Below are 13,731 nucleotides of genomic sequence, written 5' to 3' on the forward strand. Positions count from 1 at the left end.
GAATTGATGTTAGTGCTAAGTCAATTTTGGGCCTGATTGTGCTGACCTGATAGTGCTGACCTGATATCTTCAAGGTTAATGTTATACTGCAAAGTACAGCATGGTTACTCTACACTGTGCTAGGAATGTGTGCTCCTGAAGAGATCAATAGCAGGAGTCATACAAGATCCTTATACAAAGGTAAGTCATATGAGCATCTCCTGAACAATGAGCCAGAATACATCATCCTTGCCCTAGAAACCTTTCACTTTGGGTTAGGCGTGGGCGAACTGTTTATTCAATGAATATGCCCATTGTTTTCTTCAGGAGTCTGTGAATAGACTTTGATTTTTACAGATTTGCTCATTATTTACAGTTATTTGATAATTGGATGACTCAATCATATTTCAGCCTATTGTTTGTTTATGAATTATTTGCCATGATTGTTGCTATGAGTAGTCATTCTTAGTAGTATTTGTTACGGGTTCCTCATGGGGTGCCATCTGGAGGTTACCTAGCAAATAAACAAAAATGCAAACTAAGCTTAGTATACTAAAAAGATTCACTGTAAGCAGCAAATTCTGACCCTAAATGATGATTTAAGCCGGCTTCAGGCTCTTAAGGGGCAATCTGCACTTGCTTTCAGCTTAAAAACCCCAGGTATTCCTTTCACAGGCTAGAAATCCCTCTAGCCTGGGTGCAGCACTTTCCCCCCAATTCAGTCCTTGTTCTTCAGGTGTTTCCAAGAGTCTTCTTTGAGCAGGGAGTCAGTGAAGAACCACGATGATGTCACTCCCCTGCCTTAAATAACTTTTGCATATGGTGGGAACCCTTTGTCTCCAAGTTTGGTTCCCATGCCTTTCATTGGAAAAACACTGGTATTCCAAGATGGAGTCCAGGACCAGGTCATCTGGTCACATTCCCCTGTAGTGTCATAGTAGCCATGACTCGGAGGCTGTTTGTAGTGTCCTCAGAAAGGCTCCCCAGGAAGGTGGGACATTAGCTTCTTCTAAGACCTATTGTTCCCCCTAATGATCCATTGACTTGAATGGGCTGCTCCCCCACTAGTGCTAGGGTTCCTAAGATTCCTAACCCAGGTTCTGGTTAGAACCAGGTTCTAACACTGGTTAGAAAGTGGGGCAGATTGTTAAGCATAGGGGGGTTAACACATGTTGCAAGAAACCACTTAAAATGAAGTGGTCAACTAATGCCCTCTGCAGTCATAGGACAAAGGAGGGTTAATAGGTTACAAATTACTGTAATGAGCCAAAAAACAGTGTCTCTGTTTAGACTATGATTTTCAGTGTCTAGCAGAGTTATGAATTTAATTTCCCAGGCTCATCTTTTGAAGGTGTTTGTTATGGGGCTTATTCCTTCACCCACTTACTTCCCTGGTCCTTCTCGCATGAACAGAGCAACAATACCCGAAGTCCAAAGGTGCAAACAATTTGATGTTTATTGGGGTGAACTTCCAGCAAGCATGATTCCAGTTTCCTTCCTTAGCGTCCCCCTTCCCAGCTCTGACACCACAGAGCCTTACCTGTGTCCCTGTTCCCATTCCCCCCCTTAGCAAAACATGATTCCAATTTCCCCACTCCCATTCCCTGTTCCCATTTCCCCCTTACTTCCTAATTGACTGCAGACTATATAGTAAAACTTGAGATCTGCTTAGCTATACCTTAACCAATCATTTTACTGAAATTTAACTAACCAATCCTAACATATTGTAACATGATTATTTAACCAATTATATCCCAGCACCTTAATTAGTTTACACCCAACAAAATTAATTATACAGCAGACAGAAACAATCACAGAACCAGACAGAGATTATACAGACAAACAATAGGGAAATGGGGACTACAATGATAGAACAACACAGAAATGACGATTTCACAACTACATCTACAAAGACATAAGGGTTTCCCAGCTGTGTCTCTTGTTAAGTGAGTTCTTGCCAGACAGGATGCTATCAAACTAAGTTTCCTTTTACATTTTCTAGGCACTTCCCTTTCTCTGGAGGTGATAGGCATTATCAGGACAGGACTGTATTCCTAACAGCCCAATAGCACCTTCTTTCAAAGTGACTAGTTTGGAATGTGAGGATGTGACCGTTCGCTTCCCAGCTTATGGCTGCCTCTGCTACTTAGCCAAAGGCCTTAGCCTAAGAACAGGGTCTCAGACTGTCACAGTGAGAAAAGGCCTTATACCGTCAGACAGTGATTTTGATTCTCTCTTTTATACCTCTAGAACTAGCAAAGTGATAAGAATACACCTAAATTCTTAGAGTATAGGCCTTTACAGACAGGCCTGAATATCTATATCCTAACAGTGTTGTGCAGGTTTCCTTTGAGGACAAGGATTGATAGGTCAGATCTGAAGTGATCACTTTGTGAAAAGTATTCGCCCAGGGGTGATATTATTAGGGTGTTTATTTCTTTTATCATTTTTTGGATTGAGTTCATTCAAGAGATGGTGATTGTCTGTTGTCACCCACATTGTTCGACAACTTTACAACTCTGTGGTCGCTTAGGAAGTTAGTGCATGTGTCTAGAAGGTAGTACAGACTTTTTTTTTTTTTATTTCATTCTCATCATAACTAGAATTCAGTTGTTAAGTTGGAGGATAATGATTCATGGATTTTAAGGCCAGAAGGCACCATTGTAACTCTGATGTTCCCCTGTTGTTATCTGGACCAGTGATCTGCTAGGTTACTCCAATCCTTGACAGTTTAAACGTGTGCTTGATTGGTGGTTTGAAAAGTGTGAATTGGGAGTGCTTTGTTCCAGGTGAGCCTTGAGTGGGCCTGACTGTATAAAAAGCCAGTCAGCTGTGACCAGCTGAGCAGCGAACAGAGGGAGTTTGCCTGGGAGTTCACCCGGGGAGAGCCCGCTTAGGCTTACATCTTGCCGGCTTCTCTGAGTAGTTACTACAACTCCTGAGGAAGCTCATAGAAGGAAGGTAATATGGACGGGGGGTATTCAGCTGTTGTGACCTGCACTGGATATGCCATGTTTGTCTTTCTTCCACAGGACAGAAGCGACTTTGTCTGTACAAAGTGCAAGCTGGTCTCCATATTGGAAGAGAAGGTTCAAGGTCTGGAGCAACAGGTATTGACCCTGCGTTGCACAAGAGAAACTGAAGATTTCCTACACAGACATCAGGATATGCTTCTACGGACACAACATTCTGAAGTTTCAGAGCAGGCTGCGCAGCGGGGACAGGTGAAGAAATTTGGCAACATGTGACCTCCAGAAGAAGAAAGGGGAGCATCCATGTACCAGCAATGCAGATACAGGTAAGTAACCATTTTCATGTTCTCTCCACAGGTACTAATGCAGAGAGTGGACTAGATGATACATCTGAGGGAAGGGAACAGAAGGAGACTCCGCCGATTGGAAGGCATGAGATGCACTGTCCTAGGGTTGGGGGTTCCACGACCACCGCTCCCAAGAGAAGGAGGCGGGTGGTGGTGGTAGGGGACTCTCTCCTCAGGGGGACTGAGTCATCTATCTGCCGCCCCAACCGGGAAAACCGAAAAGTCTGCTGCTTGCCAGGAGTTAGGATTCACGATGTGACGGAGAGACTGCCGAGACTCATCAAGCCCTCGGATCGCTACCCCTTCCTGCTTCTCCACGTGGGCACCAATGATACTGCCAAGAATGACCTTGAGCGGATCACTGCGGACTACGTTGCTGTGGGAAGAAAGATAAAGGAGTTTGAGGCGCAAGTGGTCTTCTCGTCCATCCTCCCCGTGGAAGGAAAAGGCCTGGGTAGAGACCGTCAAATCATGGAAGTCAACAAATGGCTACGCAGGTGGTGTCGGAGAGAAGGCTTTGGATTCTTTGACGATGGGATGGTGTTCCAAGAAGGAGGAGTGCTAGGCAGAGACAGGCTCCACCTAACAAAGAGAGGGAAGAGCATCTTCGCAAGCAGGCTGGCTAACCTAGTGAAGAGGCTTTAAACTAGGTTCACCGGGGGAAGGAGACCAAAGCCCTGAGGTAAGTGGGGAAGTGGGATACCGGGAGGAAGCACAAGCAGGAGCGCGTGAGAGAGGAGGGCTCCTGCCTCATACTGAGAAAGCGGGATGATCAGCGAGTTATCTCAAGTGCCTATACAGAAATGAAAGAAGCCTGGGAAACAAGCAGGGAGAACTGGAAATCCTGACACAGTCAAGGAATTATGATATGATTGGAATTACAGAGACTTGGTGGGATAACTCACATGACTGGAGTACTGTCATGGATGGATATAAACTGTTCAGGAAGGACAGGCAGGACAGAAAAGGTCAGGGAGTTGCACTGTATGTAAGGGAGCAGTATGACTGCTCAGAGCTCAAGTATGAAACTGCAGAAAAACCTGAGTGTCTCTGGATTAAGTTTAGAAGTGTGAGCAACAAGGGTGATGTCGTGGTGGGAGTCTGGTATAGACCACCAGACCAGGGGGATGAGGTGGACGAGGCTTTCTTCCGGCAACTCACAGAAGTAACTAGATCACAGGCCCTGGTTCTCATGAGGGACTTCAATCACCCTGATATCTGCTGGGAGAGCAATACAGAGGTGCACAGACAATCCAGGAAGTTTTTGGAAAGTGTAGGGGAGAAATTCCTGGTGCAAGTGCTGGAGGAACCAACTAGGGGCAGAGCTCTTCTTGACCTGCTGCTCACAAACCTGGAAGAATTAGTAGGGGAAGCTAAAGTGGATGGGAACCTGGGAGGCAGTGACCATGAGATGGTCGAGTTCAGGATCCTGACACAGGGAAGAAAGGAGAGCAGCAGAATACAGACCCTGGACTTCAGAAAAGCAGACTTTGACTCCCTCAGGGAACTGATGGGCAGGATCCCCTGGTAGAATAACATGAGGAGGAAAGGAGTCCAGGAGAGCTGGCTGTATTTTAAAGAATCTTTATTGAGGTTACAGGGACAAACCATCCTGATGTGTAGAAAGAAGAGTAAATATGGCAGGCAACCAGCTTGGCTTAACAGTGAAATCCTTGCTGATCTTAAACACAAAAAAGAAGCTTACAAGAAGTGGAAGATTGGACAAATGGGAGCGGTGGTCGTGGAACCCCCATCCCAGGGAAGAGTATAAAAATATTGCTCGGGCATGGAGGAGTGAAATCAGGAAGGCCAAATCACACCTGAAGTTGTAGCTAGCAAGAGATGTTAAGAGTAACAAGAAGGGTTTCTTCAGGTATGTTAGCAACAAGAAGAAAGTCAAGGAAAGTGTGGGCCCCTTACTGAATGAGGGAGGCAACCTAGTGACAGAGGATGTGCAAAAAGCTAATGTACTCAATGCTTTTTTTGCCTCCGTCTTCACGAACAAGGTCAGCTCCCAGACTACTGCACTGGGCAGCACAGCATGGGGAGGAGGTAACCAGCCCTCTGTGGAGAAAGAAGTGGTTCGGGACTATTTAGAAAAGCTGGATGAGCACAAGTCCATGGGGCCGGATGCGCTGCATCTGAGAGTGCTAAAGGAGTTGGCGGATGTGATTGCAGAGCCGTTGGCCATTATCTTTGAAAACTCGTGGCGAACGGGGGAAGTCCCGGATGACTGGAAAAAGGCTAATGTAGTGCCCATCTTTAAAAAACGGAAGAAGGAGGATCCTGGGAACTACGGGCCAGTCAGCCTCACCTCAGTCCCTGGTAAAATCATGGAGCAGGTCCTCAAGGAATCAATTCTGAAGCACTTAGAGGAGAGGAAAGTGATCAGGAACAGTCAGCATGGATTCACCAAGGGCAAGTCATGCCTGACTAATCTAATTGCCTTCTATGACGAGATAACTGGCTCTGTGGATGAGGGGAAAGTGGTGGACGTGTTGTTCCTTGACTTGAGCAAAGCTTTTGACACGGTCTCCCACAGTATTCTTGCCAGCAAGTTAAAGAAGTATGGGCTGGATGAATGGACTATAAGGTGGATAGAAAGTTGGCTAGATTGTCGGGCTCAACAGGTAGTGATCAATGGCTGCATGTCTAGTTGGCAGCCGGTATCAAGTGGAATGCCCCAAGGGTCGGTCCTGGGGCCGGTTTTGTTCAATATCTTCATAAATGATCTGGAGGATGGTGTGGATTGTAGCCTCAGCAAGTTTGCAGATGACAGTAAACTGGGAGGAGAGGTAGATACGCTTGAGGGTAGGGATAGGATACAGAGGGACCTAGACAAATTAGAGGATTGGGAACCTGGAAATCTGATGAGGTTCAACAAGGACAAGTGCATGTTAGGATATAGATATTCAGGCCTGTCTGTAAAGGCCTGAGAATTTAGGTGTATTCTTATCACTTTGCTAGTTCTAGAGGTATAAAAGAGAGAATCAAAATCACTATCTGCTGGTGTAAGGGCCTTCTCTTTCTGTGACAGTCTGAGGCCCTGTTCTTAGGCTAAGGCCTTTGGCTAAGCAGCAGAGGCAGCCATAAGCTGTGAAGTGAACAGTCACATCCTCACATTCCAAACTAGTCACACTGAAATAAGGTGCTATTCAGCTGTTAGGAATACAATCCTGTCCTGATAGTTCCTATCACCTCCAGAGAAAGGGAAGTGCCTAGAAAATGTAAAAGGAAATTTAGTTTGATAGCATCCTGTCTGGCAAGAACTCACTTATCAATAGCTGGGATGTGAAATCCTCACTTCTGTATTGTTTTGTCATTATAGTTCCCACTTTGCTATTGTTTGTCTGTATAATATCTCTGGTTCTGTGATTGTTCCTGTCTGCTGTATAATTAATTTTGCTGGGTGTAAACTAATTAAGGTGGTGGGATATAATTGGTTACATAATCATGTTACAATATGTTAGGATTGGTTAGTTAAATTTCGGGAAAATGATTGGTTAAGGTATAGCTAAGCAGAACTCAAGTTTTACTATATAATCTGTAGTCAATGAGGAAGTGGGTGTGGGTGGGAGGGAGGGAGATGGGAATGGGGGTAAGAAAATTGGAATCATGTTTTGCTAAAGGGAGAAATGGGAACAGGGAATGGGAGTAAGGAAGTTGGAATCATGTTTGGCTAAGGGTAGGAATGGGGACAGGGACACAGGTGTAAGGCTCTGTGGTGTCAGAGCTGGAAAGGAGGATACTAAGGAAGGAAACTGGAATCATGCTTGCTGGAAGTTCACCCCAATAAACATCGAATTGTTTGCACCTTTGGACTTCGGGTATTGTTGCTCTCTGTTCATGCGAGAAGGACCAGGGAAGTAAGTGGGTGAAGGAATAAGACCCCTAACAGTGCAGAGTCCTGCATTTAGGATGGAAGAATCCCATGCACCGCTACAGACTAGGGACCGAATGGCTCGGCAGCAGTTCGGCAGAAAAGGACCTACGGGTTACAGTGGACGAGAAGCTGGATATGAGTCAACAGTGTGCCCTTGTTGCCAAGAAGGCCAATGGCATTTTGCGCTGTATAAGTAGGGGCATTGCCAGAAGATCAAGGGACATAATCGCTCCCCTCTATTCAACACTGGTGAGGCCTCATCTGGAGTACTGTGTCCAGTTTTGGGCCCCACACTACAAGAAGGATGTGGAAAAATTGGAAAGAGTCCAGCGGAGGGCAACAAAAATGATTAGGGGACTGGAACACATGACTTATGAGGAGAGGCTGAGGGAACTGGGATTGTTTAGTCTGCGGAAGAGAAGAATGAAGGGGGATTTGATAGCTGCTTTCAACTACCTGAAAGGGGGTTCCAAAGAGGATGGATCTAGACTGTTCTCAGTGGTAGCTGATGACAGAACAAGGAGTAATGGTCTCAAGTTGCAGTGGGGGAGGTTTAGGTTGGGATATTTGGAAAAACTTTTTCACTAGGAGGGTTGTGAAACCACTGGAATGCCTTACCTAGGGAGGTGGTGGAATCTCCTTCCTTAGATATTTTTAAGGTCAGGCTTGACAAAGCCCTGGCTGGGATGATTTAGTTGGCGATTGGTCCTGCTTTGAGCAGGGGGTTGGACTAGATGACCTCCTGAGGTCCCTTCCAACCCTGATATTCTATGATTCCTTGACTCAGGGAGCCAGACTTACCCTGCTCTGCAGTGAGAACCCCCACTCCTGGGCTGTTCACACATAGCCTCTGTCATGTAAGCTGCTTGCATTGTGCAACCAAATGAACTAGCCAATATCTTTGGTTCCAGACACAACCCTAGGAACTTCCGTCTTGCAGTGTCCAGTTATGCCTGCTGAATTATGCTGCAAACTTATATGAGTTCATCAATTTAACAAAGAAATTGATATGTACCAGGCTTGTTACCCCAAGGGGAGTCTCTGACACACTTCAAATCAAATGCACTGCTTCAGGTAGAATAAACAAACAAATTTATTAACTACAAAAGATAGATTTTAAGTGATTATAAGTTGAAGTACAAGAAGTCAGATTTGGTCTAATGAAATAAAAGCAAAATGTATTCTAAGCTGATCTTAACACTTTTAGTGCCCTTACAAATGTAGAGGCTTCTCAACACAGGCTGTCTAATTGCCCTTCAGCCAGGCTCTCCCCTTTGATCAGTGCTTCAGTCTCTTGGTGGTGATGTCTATACACAGAGGTGGAAGAGAGAGGAGGAGCATGGCAAACATCTCTCCCTTTTATCATGTTCTTACTTCTCTCTTGGTTTTGCCTCCCCCCTTCAGAGTCAGGTGAGCACTACTTCATCGCAGTCCCAAACTGACCAAAGGAAGAGTGGTGATTCACTTGAGAGTCCAACAGATCCTTTGTTGCTACCTAGGCCAGTGTCCTTTGTTCCTGTGAGGCTGGGTTGGGTTTGTCCCATACATGCCCTGTTGAGGTGTCTCAGCCTTTGGTAAGTGGTCCCAATGATTAATAACCCTCACTGATCAACGTTATTTCTAGTCTGAATTTGTCTAGTTTCAACTTCAACTTTCTGTTCCTCATGCAACTGTGATCATATTACCCCTTAACCTTCTCTTTGTTATGCTAAATAGATGGAGCTCTTTGAGTCTATCACTATGAGGTGCATTTTCTAATCCTTTAATCATCTTGTGGCTCTCCTCTGAACCCTCTCCAATTTATCACCAAACTTGAGTTGTGGGTGCCAGAACTTGGGGGGAGGGATAGCTCTTTGGTTTGAGCATTGGCCTGCTAAATCCAGGGTTGTGAGTTCAATCCTTGAGGGGGCCATTTAGGGATCAGGGGCAAAAATTGGGGATTGGTCCTGCTTTGAGCAGGGGGTTGGACTAGATGACCTCCTGAGGTCCCTTCCAACCCTGATATTCTATGAACTGGACACAGGATTCCAGCAACAGTCGCACCAGTGCCAAATATAGAGTTAAAATATCCTCTTTACTGCTACTCAAGATTCCCCAGTTTATGCATCTCAGGATGACATTAGCTGTTTAAATCACAGCTGGAGCCCTGGGGTAGCGGCAGTGGCTGGGAGCCCTGGGCCCTTTATATCGCCATTGAAGGGCTGGCTGGGGGAGTCTGGCCCAAGCCCCACCCCTTCCATCTGAGGCCCTGCCCCTTCCGGTTGTGCCCCCACCTTGTTCAGCACCCCTCATAGAATCATAGAATATCAGAGTTGGAAGAGACCTCAGGAGATCATCTTGTCCAACCCCCTGCTCAAAGCAGGGCCAATCCTCAATTTTTGTCCCAGACCCCTAAATGGCCCCCTCAAGGATTGAACTCACAACCCTGGGTTTAGCAGAACAATGCTCAAACCACTGAGCTATCCCTACCCCTGCCGCCCTGCAAACTGGTAAGTCCCTTAAGTTACTTTCACCCCTGGTGAGGGTGGGGGACAGCAAGTGACAGAGGGAGGGGAGATGGGGCCTCAGAAAAGAGGTGGGGAGAGGGGCGGGGCAGGAGTGTTCAGTTTTGTGCTATTAGAAGGTTGGCAACCCTACTAGAACTCTGGTCTCTCCCTTAGACTATGCTGTATATTTCAGTTATGCAGACAGGGACGTCAGTGCTCATTGGCCTTTCTTTAAACGTCCATTCCATTTGAACCATGCCAATGAGAAACCCATAGAGAGGAGCTGGGTTTTGCTTTTTGCAAATCCTCATTGTAACTGGCTAGCTCTTAGCCTGGGCTTGATCTTCATCTCTGGAAGGCTCTTGGCCATGCATCAGGGCTGTCCCTAGCTATTCTGGGGCCCTACTCAGCTCCCCTATGGGGGGGCAGGCCTCCATTGGGGAGCGGAGCTGGCTTGGGAGGCAGGGGGGAACCGTCCCCCAGCACTCACCAGCGGCACAGCTGGGGTTGGATCGCTGCACTTCCAGCCGCCGGTGAGTGCTGGCTTGGCCCTGCTGCAGTCCTCAGGGGTGGAAGAGGAGGGGCAGGGGCTGGAGCAGCATGCCCCAAATTTCCTGCTGCCCTACGCAACTGCATACTTTGCGTATGGGTAGGGACGGCCCTGCCCTGGGTCCTCTCCTAAACCTGCACTCCTGGGGATGCTCACTGTTCCATATGGGAGTTGAGCTCACTCCCAAGGGCCTTTCTAATTACCTGCTCCTCAAGTCCAGCTACTGGGCACTGACAGAGAGCCAGGGATTAAATTCAGCTGGAGCTGTCCCGAGCAGCGCTCTGGCAAATATTGTCAAACGTTGACTCCAGCCTGATGCTGTTGCAGTTCTCAACCGGGGGGGCTGCAAGCCAATTTCAGGGGGCCCACGGGGCTGAAGCCCCAAGCCACTGTGTGCCCCATGGAGAATTGGGGGTTGTGGTGCTGTGGGAAACCATGGGAAATTATGAGAATTTAAATCCTGGGAGAGCAGACATCCAGGTCCCCTTTCAGGGCTGCGGTGTCTGTATGCCCTAAACAAGGTAAGGGGAGGCTTATCCCATCCCACTCATCCCAAAGAGAATACTCTTTTTTTTAAATTTACTCTTTCTGGGGAAGCTCCAAAGCAGGAATCACAGCCTCTGGAGGAAGAGCAGCATCCGGATTTGGAAAAACCTGGAATAAAGTCCAGGACTTAAACAATCACATCCTGTGTTCAGCAGGAGTTTGGGGTTTGTCCATAATGTAGACTTGGGCCAAAACAATAAGCTTGTGTTTTAAATTACGAAGAAAAGTAAATTTAGGTTTGTCTATTTATTACTAATTAACTGCTCTGCACCATCCTGCAGGTCTGAGAGCAGCTGTAGTATGTTACATAGGGTCCACACTGAAATGAGAGTTGGGCCCAAGCTGGAAAGTTAGCATCAGATCTGAAGAGACCTTGAATTTCCCACAGTTTGGGACACTTCAGCTCCATGTCCTGGGATCGGGCCCCATGTCAAATTTTGAGGTTAACTTGGGAACATTGTTGTTAGAAGAAAAAGCCTTCCCAAGCCAAATCATTTGAGGTCATCACCCTTCATCAGCTCCCTTGAATAGTGCACTACAGATATTATGTCCACAAGCTCCTCTCTCATGGAAAAAGAGTCAGGGCCAGGAGCTGGCACCATTTTTCATCCTCTCCTTGAAAGTGCAGGCCGTTTGGGCCACAGGTGGTACTAGCCTGACTCATCCACCTCTCTAGTTGCTGTAATTAGCAGGTGGGGAGAGGAGGGATTATGGGGCAGGACTATTGGGTCTGGCTAAAAGGAGATCTAGTAGAGCCGTAGCAAATAACAGTTGGCATGAAGGAGGCCAGTCACATACTCCTACATACCCTGCCTTCGTCGTTGAGGAAGAAGGGGCCAGTCAATGACTTTACATGGCAATAGGCCTGTCATGGATTGGACCCACTCTAGAGCACCCCCTCATGCTCTCCAGGTACTCCCATAGGTGCTGGAACTAGGGGTGTTGCTGCACTCCCTGGCTTGAAGTAGTAATAACAACCCAAATACATGGTTTCCGCCGTAAGCACCCCCACTATAAAAATGGTTCCAGCAGCACTGAGCCCACCCCATGCAATACAGCCATGGACCTCCAGCCATGTTTTCTCCGACATCTGGCCCATTTCAGGGTTAGGGTGGCTTTAAAAGCTTTCACCTCACCAGCCCAGCAATAACCCATGGGCCAGTCCATCAGTGACTAGGCATCTCGGGCCTCACCTCTCCATCCTGCTGGCTTCCTCTTAGTCCTGACTCTTCCTCCAGGACCCCGGTTTCCTTTAGTCCTGCCCTTCTTTCAGGATCCACTGTCCAGGGGTGTTCCCTTCCCCTATAGCGTGACTTCCTTTTCTAAGCCTGGTCTCCCTGGCTCACTAGCATTTCCCTCTTCTAACTCCAGCACTTCCTCTTCCCAGTACCACTCACCTCCTGAACCACAACACCTTCCCTGGGTCAATATCTAGGGGTTCCTTTCAATGCTACAAGACAGAACTGGCTCAAGCCCCCACCCAGTGCCTGGGAAAACTAAACTCCACTCCGGGAGCCTATCAGAGGCAGTACTTCTCCATGTGTAAGTTCTGAGTCTGTGTGTAACAAAAGAAACCTTTTCTTAAAAGGGAAAGGGAACAAAGCATTAATTTGGGAAAACACAACCACACTCAAAAACATGAGACCATAAGCAAACATGACCCCACAGTACATTGGGCAGCAGCCTTGCCTCAGTTTCCCATCTTGCGGTGGGAAAAGTCTGACAAACAAAACTCCCTCCCCTGCACCCCACTCAGAGTTGGTGGTCCATGGTTAGCAAAGATCCAGAGTTCAGATGTGCATTCACAGGGTTCACCTACCACTCTTGGGTGGAGGGCAATCAAACAATACCTCTGCAAGTGGTTCACAGCAGTTGCTGTTTCTCTGCTGCTGCTCTTCTGACATCACCAGACACTGCTGCTCTGCTGCCACTAACCACCACTGCTTGCTGTTCCCCCAGCATCATGTTCTGAGGTTGCCCCACTTAACCCAGCTCTTAGTGATTTCAGCAGGGAGTGGGGGACCTCACTGTCAGTGCAATCTCTGTGTTTTCTGTCACAAGGCTTAGCTCCTAGATCTGCTCAGCATTAATGTCAACTCTACGAATCACCAACCAGAAATAAGGACTCTCAATTTAATCATCTCTGCCATTAAATGCTGGAGAGAAGCAGCACAAATGATCTCTATGACTTGTTGGGCAAAGTCCACACTACCCAACACAGCTACTCACCCCATCCCACCCACTCATCTTTGCTAGGATTTAGCATCCTCACCTCATGCTTAGCAAGTGAGGTTCAGGTTAGGGTCACCCCCTCAGTCAGGACAGGCTAAGCACAGTTCTGTACTCATACAATAAAGATAACCACATTTCATTACCTCTGCATTCGAATACTAAAGTGATTTGAAACCCAAACCAGTCAAAATGGATCATTTAGGCAAAGCAGCTTCATCTTGCTGTGCACCTAGGCAGGGTCAGCATGTCTATGCAAACACAGTCTGCTCCTGAAATCTTTTCCCCTAGTGCATCACTTGCTGTCAGGGCAGAGCTCATTTAGACCCTGCTTACAGCTGTTGTTCTCAAAACTGAGTCATGTCCAACGGAGGAGGGGCAAAAAAGTGCTTCAAAGATACCCTCAAAGCCAAAAGGAAGAAATGCAATATTGACAAACTCATGGGAAACCCAAGCCCATGACCAACAAAAATGGGAAAGGACCATGTGGCGAGGATCCCGGTATTTTGCGATCCAACGTAGACACCAGGAAACAGGAAAGGGGGAAAGAACGCCCTGCAGCCTGACTGACCAATCCAGATGCACCCGTCCCACTGAGAATGTCTGCCCCAGCTGTGATAAGATCTGTGGATCTTGGGTCGGTCTCATTAGCCACCTGTGGATCTACCAGCTATAACTGGCTATCATTTTATGGAAGACAATTATCCTCAAAATCCGAGGGATCACTGCCGCCGCCAGC

The 13,731-nt window shown here is 47.1% G+C and overlaps 1 protein-coding gene across 1 annotated transcript in view; it reads left to right on the top strand.

Annotated features, from left to right (window-relative positions):
* The first annotated feature begins 10,516 nt into the window (after positions 1 to 10,516).
* The window catches only part of LOC125640694 (uncharacterized), a 10,700-nt gene continuing 7,485 nt past the window's right edge, over positions 10,517 to 13,731 (top strand). The window contains exon 1 of the mRNA XM_048859570.2: positions 10,517 to 13,731. This exon is cut by the window's right edge and continues 6,222 nt beyond it. The gene's annotated coding sequence lies outside the window, so the exon portion shown is untranslated.

Source organism: Caretta caretta, chromosome 7 (assembly GCF_965140235.1).
Source record: "Caretta caretta isolate rCarCar2 chromosome 7, rCarCar1.hap1, whole genome shotgun sequence".
Lineage (NCBI taxonomy): Eukaryota > Metazoa > Chordata > Testudines > Cheloniidae > Caretta > Caretta caretta.